The 17,605-nt window shown below is 39.3% G+C and overlaps 1 long non-coding RNA gene and 1 pseudogene across 4 annotated transcripts in view; one reads left to right on the top strand and one right to left on the bottom strand.

Moving 5' to 3' along the window:
- Positions 1 to 17,605, bottom strand: part of LOC107510460 — a 46,298-nt gene that overhangs the window by 10,240 nt on the left and 18,453 nt on the right. For 3 of the 4 annotated variants that reach the window (XR_001596821.2, XR_001596823.2, XR_001596822.2), the window contains 2 exons: positions 10,416 to 10,530; positions 3,274 to 9,499 (listed from right to left, as the gene is read on the bottom strand). This is a non-coding gene — a long non-coding RNA (uncharacterized LOC107510460). Of the gene's footprint in view, positions 1 to 3,273; positions 9,500 to 10,415; positions 10,531 to 17,605 lie in introns of those variants that run through there. The other variant, XR_001596824.2, reaches the window with a different exon arrangement.
- Positions 86 to 208, top strand: LOC118609883 (annotated as a pseudogene).

The raw sequence follows: 17,605 nt of genomic DNA, 5'->3' as shown, positions 1-17,605 counted from the left end.
CAGAATTTTGCAAGCCCAGAAGGCAGTGGGATAATACTAGTTAAAAATCAGGTGAATTAACTCAGTTTTAAAAGTCCTGTACAGAGTCTATGGCCATAACACCCTGAACAAGCCCAATCCTGTCTGATCTCCGGAAGCTAAGCAGGGTCGGGCCTGGTTGGTACTTGGATGGGAGACCACCTAGGAAGACCACCAGGTGCTGTAGGCGTAAAAAAATAAAAAATAAGGGATTGTAAACTGACCAGGTCCTTGCAATCTGTGAGGTCAACCAAGGGTTGCCTTGCATAAAAATAGATAGATATCTAGATACATACATACATACATACATACATACATACATAGACAGACAGATAGATAGATAAATATCCTATACAGGACATAAAACGGTAGAACTCAGTTAATGAAATAAGATTTGCATACTGAAACAATTAGAAAATAACCCTAGAGCAATGTATCAACTTGCATGTTATACAAGGCACGTTGTGCTACCAATTCCCTCAAGTAACCTTTCAACAAGGACAGAGTCCACTGTCATAGTGGGTTGAATGGTGTCCCCCTGAAGGTATCCCATATCCACACATCCAGAACCTGTGAATGTGACTTTATTGGGTTTTTGCAGACATAATTAAGTTAAGGGTCTGGAAGTGAGATCATTCTGGATTATCCTGGTGGGCCCTCAATGCAAAGAAAAGTGTCCTTGTAAGAAACAGAAAAGGAGATACACCCAAAGGAGGTAATATGAAGAGGCGAATGCAGTGATGGTGCTGTAAGCCAAGGAACATTAGAGCCACCAGAAATGGGAAGAGACAAGGAGGGATTCTCCCCTAGAGCCTTCAAATTCCAAGAATTATTTTCATATTTATGCTTGTGTTATATATACACTATTAATAAATACTAACCACTCTCACAACTCTAAGTACATGGGATGAAACAAGCATAAAATCTTTAACATTATAACTGTGTACATTGTCTCATTTAACATCTGGATTCTGGAATGGTTAGATTTTTATCATACCTCATCTCAATCTCATCGTCCTATATGGTTCTGCGTGGGGTCCTGGGTGATTTATCCCCTTTTCTGTATTAATAATTTGCCAATATCAGGCAAATTTCTGACTTTGCGATTCTGACATCTTTATTTCTATTCAATGTCAGGAGAGATCAAGCGATTGAGAGAAAAATAGAATGGCACATAAAGACTGGTGTTTTGTTTGTTAATTCTGGAAAATGATCAAGTAACTTCTCTTTTTACCTAAGAATACTTTTTCAAACTTTTTTGATATATTAGTTCTTTTAATAGGGACAACTAAATAGATTAAAACTAAATGTTTTTCAGAGCAACAAGTCCAGTGATCTTCATAAACCTTAAACAGTAGAAAAATTAACTATATCATGTGGTTCAACAAAAATATATACACACAAACATATCCTATCACAAGCCCAATCCTATCTGATTTCCAGAAGCTAAGCAGGGCCGGGCCTGGTTGGTACTTGGATAGGAGACCACCTAGGAAGACCAGGTGCTGTAGGCATAAAAAATAAAAAATAAGGGATTGTAAACTGACAAGGTCCTTGCAATCTGTGAGGTCAACCAAGGGTTGCCTTGCCTAAAAATAGATAGATAGATAGATACATAGATACATAGATACATAGATACATAGATACATAGACAGATAGATAAATATCCTATACAGGACATAAAACGTATTTAATGAGAAAAGATTTGCATACTGAAACAAACTAAATTTTAATGATATTATCTGACCTATTTTTAGTAGAATGACCCATTTTTCTGAGAGTGGTGAGAGATTTGGACAAACCAATATTCTCAGCCTTTTGATCACCAAAGAAGGAAGAAAAGCATATGCAACTAACATTTACTGAGTACATACTATGTATATGGGACTCTGCTGGATGCTTACACACCCCATCACTCTGATAGGTCATTCCCTTTGAAGTTGGAGATTTAATTCCCATTTCAGAACTGTATCATTTCTTCCTGGTCTGCTGGAGCAGGCTCTTTGCTGGAATTTGCTTCTACTTTTGTTTCCTGGCAGTCCATTCTGGACTTGGATACAAGAGGGTATTATTAAAATATATCATGTAACTTTCCTGCCTAAAGCCCTTTAGGGACCCCCCATAAATATTAGAATAAAATTCCCTCTCCCTTCAACAGCCTACGAAACCCTTGCTTATGGTCTGGCCGGGCCTACCTACCTCTCTCATTTCACCTGGGACCACTGTCCTCCCCACTCACTCACTATGCTTTAGCCCAAGGGTCAGCAAACTACACCCACCAGGCAAAATCCAGCCAATTGCCTGTTTTTGTACAATCCCTGAGCTAAGGATGGTTTTTACATTTTTAAAAGGTTGGGAAAGAATCAAAAGAGCAATATTTTGTGACATGTGAAAATGATGCGCGATTCAAATATCAGTGTCCATAAATAAAATTTTACTGGAATACAGCCATACTCATTCGTGTATGTATTATCCAGGGCGGCTTTTGTGCTACAATAGCCAAGCAGTTGCAGCTAAGACCGGATGGCCTACAAAAGCTTGCAATATTTACTAGCTGGCTCTTTGCAAAAAAAGTTTGCTGATGGCTGCTTTAGTCACGCTGGTCTCCTTTCTGTTTCTAAAACTCACCCTGTTCATTCTCTCCTCAGGGCTTTCTATTTCCTGTTTCCTCTTCCTGGAATGTTCTTTTTCAGCTCTTTGCATGGCAAATTTGTTCTTATAAGATCTCACTTAACATGGACAAAAACAACAGAAGATCGTATTTTATCAGACTGGCTCTCTTACCTGTAAAAGTATCAGTCTTCGATCCCTGGATAGAGAGATGGGATTTAAGTTTCTTTCCTATCTGGCAGCAGCAAGGAAATGAGAAGCTTTCTGAAGGCCAGGATCAGCTCTGAATTACATCGACCTGGTAGTTCCTTCAGCAGTCAGGTGTGAATGGATGTCCTTACCTGTTGCACCCAGGAAACTAAGGAGCTACAGGAAGATGGTTCTGTCTATTCCTGTAGTGTGGAAATTGTGTATTCCATTTCCCAGACCCAGAGACTCTCCTTATGGTCATTTCAGCCACATCTCCATCACATTTTAGCCAGCAAAGCAGTGTGACCAGCCCAAAATTCTCAGTGTAATTTGTGGACATGGAAGATGAGGTTTTCTTTAGTTATTACACACTGGTCCGCAGAAGAACTCAGTAACCCTCTGGATAAACGTAACTGAATTTAGTATGTGATATATTCAAAGTGCACAGACCTTAGCTCTGAAGACCTCTGTTCTCCACATTCACTGCAGAACCACACAAGTCATTTGCCCACTCTGAGCCAGCTTCCTCTCCTGTAAAATGCCATCTTGCCTAATCCTCTTAGAGATCTGTAAGGATCAAACAAAACATTCGTAAAACTGCTTTGTAAATTATGTCTTCAAGAATTGTAAAAGTATTTTACTCGCCCTCTCTTAATACCATGAAACAAAAAGGTCAAATTCTACTTAATAAATACCACTGTGACGACTCCACAATTTTGCATGTATTTTAAGACTGTGAGTTAGATCAGAATGTCCTCAAATGTATTATTCTGTTCTTAAAATATAAAAAGAAAAGGTGTGTAAGCTTTTAAGGGATGTTGGCTTAAAATGCAAATACCTTCTGTGAGATGCAGGGGGCAGTCTGTCTGAGACAGAGACAGAGATGAAAAAGGGAGAATCTGAAAAAGAAAGCTACAGAGATAACAGATTAAGGCCAAGCAGGGAGAGAAGGGCGTCAATACTTCCTCCGAGATTATGTGACACTTTTAATTTAGAAACAATAAATTTTTCAAAGCAATCTAGACAGTGGGTTCACAGTAGGAATTGTTTTAGTGTCACTGAATGTACCAAGTACCAGCTGGGAGCATTCTGACAGGCTACTGAGCAAACTTTTGAATTGGGATTTAGAGGAAAATGCAGTAAATCTGTAGAGAATGAGGACAATGCTGGGCTAAGACTGGTTATAACTTAAACCGCTATCTCTGTTAAGACCTGTATGAGGGCTTTGGCCCTGGAGACATGGGCCCGAGTCAATGCTCTGTCATGTCTTTATGCAGTGGCTCTGTGGAAGCTAGTTTTCTCATCTGTAAAACTGGGAATATTTGTTCTATCTCAGGGTTGCTGTGAGAAGTAGAGACAATGGATGCAAAGCAATGTGCACTGTGACCCGCTCAAAGAGAGCTGTTGTTACTGTTCTAATATGCCGGGTCAGTTACCAGAGATGTACACTTTGTAAAAATAACAGCCGAGATACCAGTGTTAAATTACAGTTGATATTAGAAGCTGACAAATCCTCTCTGGGGTACACTATGGAGGTGATTCTATCTGAAGATGATTCATGATAAGAATGCTACAAGAATAGACAGAACCATCTGCATCCCCAGGTGCCAAGGTAACAGTGAGAATCTTCCCTTGGCTGAAGAGTAGAAGTGAGTCTAGGGTCTGACTCAGAAAACTGTTGCATGGTCAGAACCACAGGAATTGTTCAGAAGGAAACCCAGGTCCTAGGAAAAGAATCTAATGGTAGTCAAAAAGGAAAAACAAACTCAGCTAGAACAGCTGACCTGAACACTGGGTTGGAAAGGTAAGAGTAGGAAGCAAAAAGTCGGCCACAAGCCAGGAGAGGCTTGAGCTGGTGGTATACATAGACAGCTGGTGTGGGATAATCTAAAGCTAGGATATAGCTGGGGCTCTTTCTTCCACTACTACTGCAGAACTAGCTGATTGTGCAAGGTCAGTAACCCTTATCAGCCATCACTACCCATTCGCACCCGCCCACACCTTCCTGGATGGATCTTTGCCCAGCTGCTCTACTCTTTTTCTCACCTGAAAAGACCAAGAGAACAAATTGGGGAGCAGAGGTTGGGCCAGATGAAAGGCTACTCAACCTGGCCAGCAGCTATAGGTGAACAAGGAATCACCAGGCCCCTAGCAACCTGGAATGTTCTCTTGGCACAAATGGAAGGGGCAATGCCATGTGGCAAGGAACCACCTTTTGCCTGCTTACAAACCCATTTCTCTCAGCGAAGACGTCTATAGCAATTCACCAAGAGTCTTCAAGGTTTGAGGCTTGGAGGTGGTAAGAGACCAACATGGGCTCTGATGAGAGACAGACTCCATTCCAGTTTGTGCTTGTTCCCCTCCACTTCACATCTACCTTCCCTTCCTGACCACCGGCTCCAGCTTGCAGAGAGGATTACCATGCAATAGTTCAATATTACCAGCCAATGTATAAAAGATGGCAGTCTAGGATTATCAATAATGTATGAAACAGTTGCTGGGTGAATGATGAATATTGAATATTTTTAATCTTTCATATATAGTTGTACTTTGTGAACTTCCAAGAAGAAAATATAGTATGTAGCACTTCTCAAACTTTATTGTACTCTGGAAAATGTTATGGGCTGAATTATATCCCCCTCCAAACTCACATGTGCAAGTTCTAACCCCTCAATACCTCAGAATCTGACTATGTTTGGGGATAGGGCTTTAAAGAGGTAATTAAGTTAAAATGAAGTCATCAGAATGGACTCCAATCCAATGACTGATGTCTTTATAAGAGGAGTTAGGACACAGACAGAGACACCAAACACGTGCACGCACAGAGAGATGACCATGTGAACACATGGCAATAAGGTGGCCATCTGCAAGCCAAGGGGAGAGGCCTCAGAAGAAACCAACTCTGCAAACATCCATCATCTCAACTTCTGGCCTCCAGAAACATGAGAAAATAAATTTCTGTTGATTAAGCCACTGATCTTTGGTATTTCCTTGTGGCAACCCTAGCAAACTAATGGAGAAAACCTATTAATATCTTAATGATCGCTTTGGGATATGCGGAAATCGTGTTAATAATCATTTCAATACTATTTTGTTAAAACTCACTCTGGACATGTATTCATTTTTATTTGTTAGTTATCTAGTATCACTGATTTATAAGCACTAACTTTTCTACCATTGTGTGAGTTATTTGTGCTTGATTCACACAAATCTTTAAAAGGCCAGTCTCTGCCATTATAAATACACAAACACGTACTGTGTATTCTCAGGCTATATTCCTAAAGCCCGGTCAGGGGCTTTGAGACTGTGGTGGCTTTGTAGTATGTCAGTGCAGTAAGGCTAAAACTATGTGTCTCGGAAAATCTAAGCAGCATCTGGAAGGCAGAAATGAAATGGCGGCCATGTTGGTAGTCAGAAGGTTAGTGTGGGATCAGGCATTGTCGCGGCTCACCACAATGCCATGCGTCTGCTGGCTCGCCTCACTGATGCAGGGCAAGAGCTCTGCCTACAGTTCCTCTAACTCCTTCCTTATCTTCCCTGAATCCTCATTAGGTTTGTGAGTAACTCCGTGGCAGTGCCCCAGCTCTTCTGCAGGTCACCTTCGTCAGAACTGGAGGTACGAGAGACTGATGTGGAACTTGGGTGCCAGTTCATCCACATGGGTTCCATCTCGTCTGCTCAGGTTGCAGTTTGTGTTGCTCTCTTCACATCTCTGCTCCATGTCCAACTGCCCCCTCATGAAGCCAGCCCGTCCTGCTGACTACAGACCTAAGTCTTGACACAGAGACAACTGGTTGCACAGGCAGCTTAACCAGTTCCCACAATCATGTTCGCTCTAATCCCTACTATAAATTCACTTGAAATGGTTTTGCTTCTCTGATCAAACTTTAACTGATACAGATTTTGGAACCAGAGTGGGTGCTGCTGGAACAAAAACCTAAAACATGTGTACTGTCTTTTGAGACTGGACTTGAAGTCTATCCATGAGGACTTAAATAAACATGAGGAAAATATTATTGGAATCTGGGGGGGGGGGGAGACATTTTTATGTAGTGGGAAATTTCGCAACATTGACACATATAATAACTTGGAAAATAGAAAATATACTAATGAACTGTGTGATCTAGCTAAGGAAACTTCCTGGCACAGTGTTTAAAGTGCTACCTGGTCTCTTCCAGCTCCTATGATAAATGAGGGAGTGTGAAGATAAGCTAAAGAACATACAGGACCTGCAGAGTTTGAAAATAAAATATAATGGTTTTTCATTCTCAGATGGCAAACAAATCTAAAATTATGAAACGACTCCTGGATCTGGTTCCAGTAATGATGGAGTTCGCAGATTCCAGTCTCTCTCCCACTAATGTGCTCAGAACACATAAAGAAACTAATGAGGACTCCGAAAGGAAATAATAGCAGGTTGGTTGGGGAGGGAAATAGAAACTTCAAGAAAGGTGGGTAAGATGGCAGGTGAGTGTTCTGGGCTTTTTTTCCTTCCAAATCTCTTGGCATAGACGTGGAACAACCTAAAACCCATTATTATTTAACTTGCAGAAAGATCCAAGAGAACCCTCCTCTTTATGATCAAAGAAATAGGGATGGGAGTCTCAGCAAGACAGAGAGAGTAGTGAGGGAAATCCTCTGTTTTTAATCCCTCCTGACCTGACCTAATGCCATAAAACATTGAGACTTGGGAGTCTTGGAGAGGGATGAGTATATTTTGCACATAGGAAGGGTGTGAGTTATTGTGGACAGAGGGTAGACTGTGGCAGACCACATCACCCAAAGACCATAACAGTATCTCCCATCCCACATGCTCTTTTGACAATGTGATTATGCTTTCCTTGTTGACTAGGGAACCCCATACTTCAGATACTGACAGTAGGACTTGCTCCAAGATCTACCCTCATTAACCTCACCCATCAGATGTGGGACCAGGAAAATAGGAAAACGGGTCTGTCACGAGGTGAGAATAACAGGCTAGATAGATCAGAAGCTTAGCAACCCCTTCTGAAAGTGGGAAAGAGTAATGAGTGTAATTATTACAACTGAAATGTCACATTATGGAAATCTAAAGAAGTGTTTTAGAAAAACACAGAATAAATAATAAATGGAAGAGAGAAAATAAGAAAAAGAGAAAGGAGGAAATTAAAGGGAAGTTGGCCAAAAAAAAAAAAAAAAGGAAAAAATAGATACAGGGTCAGAGAAATAGGGAGGGGAAAAAAGATCATGAGGTGAGAAATAGAAAATGAAGAGAAAAAAGACGAAGTACAGTCCCTAATACTTGAGAAGTATGTCAAAAGTACCGGCTGAAGGCATGCAAACATGAGTGGAGTTCTAAGACAGCGAGTTTTGTGCAAAAAAGTGTACTGGCACTTTATGTAATCTATACTTTATTTATAAAGTAAATAAGAAGGGAAAAAGTACTAACTAGACTACTATATACTGATCATATTTCTCTACTATTAGAACAGTAATACTCAAGTAAGTTATTACCTATAAAGAGTGCAAAGTTATGAGATTTGGGGATGAGACCTAAAATGTTGAGTGCATTATAGGAAAAGACTATAAGGATGACTCTGATTTCTACGGTACATACAAGAAGGTTGATAGAACATACTGAATGATGGAAATTGGCTTCTTGACCATCTGTTAGGATGTTAATCATTAAGGAACAAAGTATGCTATACCATTAAATAAATCACGCTGGAAGAAGACAATAGTCATGACAGATGTAGAGATAAACAATAAAAAAATAAGAAATACAGTAGAAACCAAAAGCCTATTAAATGTGTCATCACTTATAGAAAGACACCAAAGAAGCATGTTCTTTTCTACTTGTAGTCTTTGTACAATAGCCATCACTGTAAAATGGACTACAAAGGGAAGCTAGCTTTGCTTCTGGTAGCACCATGGCTTGAGAGAACTTGCGACAGCATATTTCAGCCGGTGTATTTGGGCATGTGGGTTACATAAAGGAGGGCCAAAATATTGAGTCCCTCTTCCTTTGGGATGGCCACTTGTAGCTGCATGCTTTTATCTCAGTACGCAATACAGAAATATCATCATTTTCTATCAATATTTTCTATATATGTCCAGTGAGATGGGAACAGTTAGAAGGCCGGGTTGTGGTTGGAACTGATTCTTTACTTGGGGATCTCCCCCAACCTAGACTCTTCCCACAAATTTACATGAGGAAAAGCAGAGTAGGCAGGGGAAAAGGAATGGGGTAAAGAGCCATTTGTCCCTGGTCAGCTAAGTGACCTTGGACAAATTACAAAGCTCATCTAATGAAATCCATTCACTGAATGGATGAGGAAACCGAGACTGAGGTTAAATAGCTTGAAATATCAAAGGTATGGCAAGTGGTAACACCAAGACAAGAACGCCTATTCTTTCCAGTCCCAGTATGAGACTTCTACTGCCCTTGAACCAAACTACTGCTACAAGTAAGGTATTCATTTAAACAAAAGAAAAAAGCACCGTGTTCACCAACACTAAAGGAGATTAGCAGAGCTGTGGTCCAGTGAGACTGGTTGTCCACCAGAAAAAATGGTCAAAACAGGCAAAGAGCCTTGGCATGATCACCACATTTAAAGATCAGGGTTCTGCTTTGCTGGCCCAGAAACCCCAGAATTGGTTTCATCATGGGTGATCAGACTCACACCAGCTATCCCCCAGAGACCTGAAATATAAATGAGAAGGTCAATTTATTACTTTATAAGGGGGACAAGGTCTTTCCAAAGACTATATACCCTATCCTCAGCAGCCCCTCCCAGTTAACCAGGTCCCTCAGAGGTTGTATGATTGGCATGAAATCAGAGCACAGGGACCTCCAGGCCCTAGACATCTGACAAAGCTTCCTACCCCACAATAGGAGATTTCAGTGACTGCCACTTACATCCCTCTCCCACCCCCTCTGCTGAATTCCTGCTTCTCGCTTGAGAGGGTGGTGCCCAGCCAACTCCCTCCCATTAACAGTCATCCTTTCCTAGATAAAGTGAACACAATTGATTCCTATTTCTCCAGGGCAATAACACTTATTATGTTCAGACCTAGATTAATTAGCACAGATACCTTGATATAATACATTGATCAGTTTAGGGCATCTCTACTTCCTTAGTCAGTAAAGCACTGAGTAAGTATTCTTTAGTCAGACTTCACTCATTTTTTGCAACATCCTTGTTTAGTCCCAGAGGTTCACTTTATCTCAAAGTTACGAGTGTCTTTTGTGACCCCATGTACTGACTACAGTATCTGCTAATAACAATGTCTGGTGATTAGTTTGGATGCCAGCCAAACAACTTTCACGGGCCATATTTTGAGAATTCATGGCGTTTAGTGCATGTTATAGTTGCTCATTTGGTATTTTCATCCTATGACACATGGGCTGACTTTGCTGCACTGAACCACACTTGAGCATGATTTCTCTAGTTATTCTTACCCCCTTTGAGTCTATCTTCCATTTATTTTTCTTCTTTTTTAATCTTGTTGGCTACCTTTCCTCCCTATATTTACACCATGACACTCACACATAAGTATCAGCTATACTGACAAACTACCTCAATTCCTTCACAAAGTAGCAAAGATTAAATCCTTACTTTTGGTGCCAAGGTCCACTGCCAGGTCTCAGCCATGAGACGTCTTGAAGCCTCACTGTCCTCATCTGCAAAATGGTGACAGTCACTTCTGTCACTTGTTTTCTTCACAATATTGCTGTGAAATTCAAAAAAGATAGTGTAGGTAAGAATACTGTAGACTTGGCAAGGTACTGAAATGTAGGAAAAATATGCAGAGAATTTGCAACAAAAATTAGGCATTCACATTCATGTATTTAAATTGGGCTTTTGTTCCTTTCTTGCATCTGATTAAATCAAGAGAAATAATAGGTATGAAATTCTTAGGGACCAGGATTGTCTTTTTGCTAGGCGAGAGAAATATGTCCTCAAGTGCCTTGGGGATATAGTTAATTTGTTTTTCTATACTTTAGGATTAAAGCCCTATCTGTAATTCTTATGGCTTTTTATCCTTCCAACCATTTTGATGCTAATGTAGGAAAATTCAGCAGGGATGTATATTCTAAGTATATATTACTTTATTTAATGAGTATTTTCATTAATAGTTATGGTTCGTTATGTGACCAGCCTCTTCAGAAGCAAGAGTAGATGGAATGCAAGCAAATTCTTGTGCTTGCACGGAGAAAAAAATTTGCAGACCTAAATAAGTAAATTTAATTAGAGATTTCACTTGGAATGACTGTGGGATGCAGGCAAATTTTACCCTGCCTTACAGCAGGAGGCCTTTGTCCTGCTGTGGAACATTTCAAAGCCCTTGTTCCTGGGAGCCATTTTCCTCTACTGCATAGATTCTTTTGCGGTTGCTGTAAGGTGTAGAGATCTCATTTTAAATAAAGAATGTTCTCGAGCTCCTGTAATAACTGCAGCTGTTTGACCACTCGGTGCAAAAGGTTGAATGTTGTGCATTGTCTTTGGAGCTGCTTCAGACCAAAGCAAATATTTTCCGCTTCCAAGAATCAGTGAAGGGCCACCTATCAGTGGAATTTAAAATATTTCTCCAATTAAGCTTCAGACCTACTGAGTCAGTTTTGAATGTAAGAAGAAAGGGACAGCAAGTTAGCAATGCTGTTCTTTAAAAAAAAAAAAAAAAAAAGCTGTTCTTAGATGACAAAGCTCTCTCTTTAGAGCAGCCTTCAGCCCTCCTTCTGAATAAGGAAAACACCTGCAGGTAGGGGGGAAGCCCTCATTCCCTCCAGGCAAAGTGAGAAAGAAAAGCTTGTGGATTTGTTAGCACTGTTATCTAAGTCATTAAGGGAACCAAAGTTTTGCCACCCTGAAGCTGCCATTTCAGGATATTGATTTTAAGCTGTTTCTTAAGAAGCAAGACAGAAACTTTCACCCTCCCCGATTTCCTGCCCAAGAGATTCAGATAGAAAAAACTGCTTCAGGAAGGAAATCTTAGGATGTTCACCTTAGCCTAATTTGAATCAAGTATGGTTAATAGGAGGGCTTCAGGCAGGGGCCTGTTGGGTAGATATCTCATGGCCCATTGTACCTGAGTTGCTTAGCAGGAATTTGCCTGCCATGTAAGCTCTGCTCTTCCTCAACTACTTGTAAGTCACCCATTCTCATTTCTGAAGTCTAAGACCCCATTGCCCCAACTTTTCTCCTTTGTCCACAATGTCATATATATGTTGCCTACTTTCTCTGGAATTTTCATACATATGTGAATCCCCCATGTGCATGAATGAACATTTGATTTTCTCCTGTTAATCTGTCTCTGTTAATTTGATTATTAGCCCAGATAGAACTTAGAAGGTAGAAGAACAAGTATTTTTTTTTTAGGCCCCACAGTTTAAACCTAGAAGTGAATGCCCAACTAGTATATGGTATACATAGAGGATAGGCAATGTTAGCTGAATGAATTAATTAGTGAACACCATAATTTTTTAACGTTAGGGAGAATTTTTTTTACAAAACTTCATCGGTCTGAGTTCAGGTATTTTCCTTAAAATTCTAAAAATACATGGTTGTAAGGTTTAGTGGCACTCCAGGAGGAACGCCCATAGATGGGAGAAATGAAAAGGGATGTATCCACCTGGCCAGCCAGATTAGTTGAACCAAACCGGGCTTGGCCCTCAATGGAATGAGAGCGGTCCCGGCAGGCTTCCGTTATATCCCATGTCCTTTTCTATCCTTGCATTTCAGGAGTGGCCATCAGACCCTAGTTTATTGCTAGGCTGTCACTTTTTTTTTCAGATTTTTCAGGGTTGACCAGACTAGAGTTAATCACATTCCAAATACTTGCACCAAATACCTATAACACTAAGTGTAAAACAATGTTTTTTACTTGTGTTCTGGGGGAACATTTGAGTAATGATTATAGATTCTAGAATTAGAAAAAATAAATAATGGGTATAATTGTCATTATCTTCTATTATCTATTCAGCCCCTCTGTCTTGCTTTTCTTTCTGTCATGGACTAGAAACAAAACGTCGAGGTCTTATTTTTGCCACTCGGTTGTCATATATATCCATTTAATTTTCCCCTCTAAAATAGGACCCAGGCGGCATGGTGGCAATTTTCAGAAATATATTTACTTTCTACAGAACCAAGATGTCCCTGACTGAGGCGACCTTTGAGGCTGAGGATACAAGGTTACACAAGAGGGTTTGGTGCAGTGATGTTGTAGCTGACCCCTTCTCTCTCCTTGTCCCAAATCTAAGAACATAACTCAAAAGAAGAGACCCTGGAATCTGTCATATTGTGATGTCCATAGGAAACAAGTTGTGGGCATGATAAAGCCAACTTTGCTGGGTTTTCTCATGGGAGTGTGAGATAGTATTTACCTGTGTTCATTTAGTGCCAAGCAGCTTAGAGACACAGTAGTACTGGAGGCAGGAGACTCTCCCAAGAGTTGGACACCAGGATCCCCAGAGTAAATGCCTTAACTGGAAGCTAAGGCTCAGAGGGATCTTTAGAGCATCCTCATCTGACTGCTTTTGCCTAAGAGCTCGAGGGCCCTTTATAGTATAGTCCTTCAACCATGAAGGGAGTGACAATTTGTGGTCCTTGTAAGGTACACTAAGGAGATACAGGAAAGAAGAAAGGCAATGGAGACGGAAAGGGGAACATTTCTCCATCTATGCCCCTCCTTCGTACCTAACCTCATAGCCTCACCAATGCCCACATCAATGGGCCAGTGTCTTTCGGGGCCTAAGCAATCCTGGAGTCTCTCTTGACAACTCCTGCTTAAAGATGCCCTTGTTATGCTGAATGGTTGATCTAACCTGGAAACACTTACCTTTTCTTCTCTCTCAGAGGTGTCTCTGACATTTCTGAGATTCTTTCCAGTTAGTCTTAGGGCAGTACAAATGGAACCTAAACACATTGTTTTGCCTCTTTTTTTCGGCTTCTTTTTATTACAAACTTTTTCCTCCTAACACATTTAAGAGTGTGGTACTTAAATGTATGTGTGAACTTTTTGTTTGTCAGAACTGAGAAAAATGATGAAGGATTAGGAATGTCCTAGTTTTGAATATGCAATATCAGCAGATCCTTCAGTTTAACTCTACCCAAAAAAGTGAGACTCTGTGTATTTTAGCCCCTGTCACCTTGACAGTTCCTCCCTCGGGTCACTCCTGTGAGCTCACATTGATGACCAGTCCTCAAAGACAGTTCCTGAGTGGAAGTGCGATACTAAGGTACAGTTTTTAAATGTGGAGCTTCCTATTCAAAACTTTCCAGCTCTTTCCCGCCTCACCCTAATTAGGGGAGTAGAAACACTCACTTGCTAAAATGGTGAGGCAAGTGCCCACAGCTGGCCAGGCTGAGCTGTTTCTGAAGCTCAGAGCAGCTATGACTCATCCCTCCTACAGTCCGTTAACCTCCCACTCCTCTCACTAGACCAGCTACTCCTCTCACTCTGACTCCTACAAACCCACTGATTTTCAAATTTGCTCAATAACAATGACTTTCAAACCCAACAAGACCCATGCACAGTCTGCTGAGAAAATATACAGTGAGAGTCGATGGTCCGTACAAGAAATAATGACCACAGAGTGAGGATTATTTTCTTGGACCGTGGGTGGTAAGAAATAGCTGCTAATAAGAGGCAATGGCAAATTTCAGAACATGTGCCATCCTGCCCAATTGAGTTAAGGGAATGCAGTCATCCTGACTGGTGATTTTCAGGAATTCACTCCGGATTTTAATTGAATTCACAGGCTCCTGCATGACTGGGAACATAATATTTTGTTGCCCAAGCTGGATTGAGCTGGTAACAACGAGTTAAAATGGTTTTCTAATAGTGATGCTCAAAATTATTCTCACTATGACAATTTCAGGCCTTGTTACCAAAGACCAAAATCACAAAGTAAAAAAAAAAAAAAATATTCAGAGAAGGTTCGGGTCTTTCCTGCAAGGTTCCAACTGCCAATACAGTAAGAAATGCAATGAACACAAAAAGGAAGATTGCAGCTGGATTTAAGAGAAACTTTTTGGAAGAAAGGACAAAAAGAAACCATGAATTTAAAGGGGTCTTCAGTTATGCGGCCATTTCTGAGTCTGCATCCTGAGTCCACCTATACCCAGTCAGAATTCAGGAACTCCAGAAGCCTCCAAGACTTTGCGAAGAGGAAACATTCAACAGATTCATTCAACTAATATTTGTTAAGTGCTTACCATGTTTCAGCACTAAGACGCAGGGAGTGATAACAATAGTTGCCTTGGATATCAGCCCAATAAAATTAACCATTGGAATACACACACACACACACACACACACACACATATACGTGTGTGTGTGTATGCTATATATATATTGAGCATGAGCCTGAATTAAAAATAGAAACCATTTTTCATGTTGTGACTTTCTTTTTCTTTCTTTGCTTTAAAATTTAGATCAGTATGGGCTATATAGCCTTTCACTTTAAATTGAGCTCTGGACATCTGTATGCAGCTCTCAGTGGAAGACTCAGAAAGATCTTTGTCGGAGCAGGTCTTTAGTCTCATAATGTTTAAAAGCGGAACCCTTCGTCTTCCCTCCAAATCTGTATGTCAGTTGACGGCAGTCACCAAATCTGAACCTATGAATCCTCCTTACCTCCTTCTACTCCCAAGATCCCAGCAATCACCACATCATATCACCTTACCTTTTAAACACTACTCAAACACTAGTGATTTCTTCTATAGACATTGTACTAGACATTCATAGATGGATACTATTATCACCACCCTCATTTTACAGATGAACAAACAAAACTATAGAGGTAAATAACTTGCCTAAGATCACATAGCTAGTATATGGCAAAGCTAATACTCAAGCTCAAGTCTGTCCGATTGCAAAGACAAGGGGTTTTTAAACCCAGTGCCTCTAAAATAGCAATCACTGCCCTAGCTTAAGCCTCAGCCTTTTTTCTGTCTTATTGGTCTTTCTGCCTTCACTCTTTCATTTTCCAAGTTTCTTTTTAATCTTTATTATATTTTGAAGTGTATAAAGATATATTAAAAAATTCGCCCTTTTTAAGTACAGTTTGATGAGTTTACAAATGTATATGGGTGTGTAGCCACCGCCATAATCAAGATATAGAACATTTCCATTACCCCCAAAAGTTCTTCTTGACATTTTACAGTCAATACCCTTCCCTGGCTCCTGGTCTTGGCAACGTAATGTAAATGGAATTATTTAGTTTATAATCTCTGGTACCTGGCTCCTTTCACTCAACATAAAGCTTTTGATTTCATCCATGTTGTTGAGGGTATCAGTAGTCCTTTATATGAGTAGTATTCATGGATATATTACTGCTGGTTTATCCATTCACCAGATAAAGAACATGAGTTGTTTCCAGTTTGAAGTTACTATGAATAAAGTTTCTAGAAACATTCACATATAGGTCTTTATATATGAATACATGTCTTCCTTTTTCTTGGCTAAATAAATAGGAATAGGGTTTTGGGCCATGTAGAAAATGTATATATATGCTTGACTTCATAAGAATTTTTCAAACCCTTGTTTAAAGTAGTATATAACCTTGCATACAAACCATCAATGAATGAGAATTTAGTTGCTCTGCATCCTTATTAGCACTTAGTATTGTCAATCATTTAAATTTTGGCCGTGCTAATATGTATATAGTGATATCTCATTATGGTTTCTATTTGCATTTCCCTGACTAGTGATGTCGAGCATCTATTTCATGTATTTATTTGTTATTCACTTGTCTTTTTTAGTGAAGTGTCTATTCAAATCTTTTACTCATTTTTAATTGGGTAGTTTATCTTTTGATTATTGTGTTTATAGTTTTACATTCTACATATAAATTCTTTATCAGTTATGTGTTTTGCATATATTTTCTCCAGGTCTTTGGTTTGACTTTATTTTCTTCACAGTGTCTTTAAAAGAGCAGTTTTAATTCTGATTAGTACAATTTTATTGATTTATTTTCTTTTATGATTCCTGCTCTTTCTTTCTCATCTAAGTAATCTTTGCCTAAGCCAGGGTCACAAAACTTTTCTCCTATATTTTCTTCTGAATGTTTTGTAGTTTAAACTCTTACATTGAGGTCTACAAACTATTTTAAGTTAACTTACATATGGTACATGGTAAGAGTCAAGGTTCATTCCTTTGCCTATGGATATCCAATTGTTTGAACACTATTTATTAAAAAGACTATTCTTTCTCCATTAAAAATTATGCTCGTATCCTTAAAAAAATCAATCTATATATATATGGGTCTATTTTAGGTCTCTTTATTCCACTGATCTACATATTTTATCTTTATGCCAATACCACACTGTTTTAAACACTATAGCTTTATAATAAGTCTTAAATCAGGTAGTATATGTTCTCTTTTACTCCTTTTCAAAATCATTTTGGCTATTCTAGGTATTTTCATATACAATCACCTTGTTAATTTTGACAAAAATCTTGCTGCAAGTTTGATTGAGATTGCATTGAATCTATTGATCAATTTGAAGAGAAATGGTATTTTAACAATATTGAGTTTTCTAATCCATGAATATTATTTTTTAATTTCCGTATGCTTTACTGTTTGTGTTATATTCCTAAGTATTCCATTTTTTGATATTATAAATGATTTTTCTATTTAAATGTCCAACTTTTTATAATCTCATAACCCATGAGCGTGATAAACTCACTTATTTGTTCTAGAATTGTTTTTGTATATCATTTAGGATTTTCATGTAAACTGTGAATAAAGACATTACTACTTCTTCCTTTCAAATTGGTATACACTTTTAATCATTTTCTTGCC

This window comes from Rousettus aegyptiacus, unplaced genomic scaffold (genome assembly GCF_014176215.1).
Source record: "Rousettus aegyptiacus isolate mRouAeg1 unplaced genomic scaffold, mRouAeg1.p scaffold_m13_p_11, whole genome shotgun sequence".
Classification (NCBI taxonomy): domain Eukaryota; kingdom Metazoa; phylum Chordata; class Mammalia; order Chiroptera; family Pteropodidae; genus Rousettus; species Rousettus aegyptiacus.
This window is presented reverse-complemented; position numbering and strand designations above follow the sequence as displayed.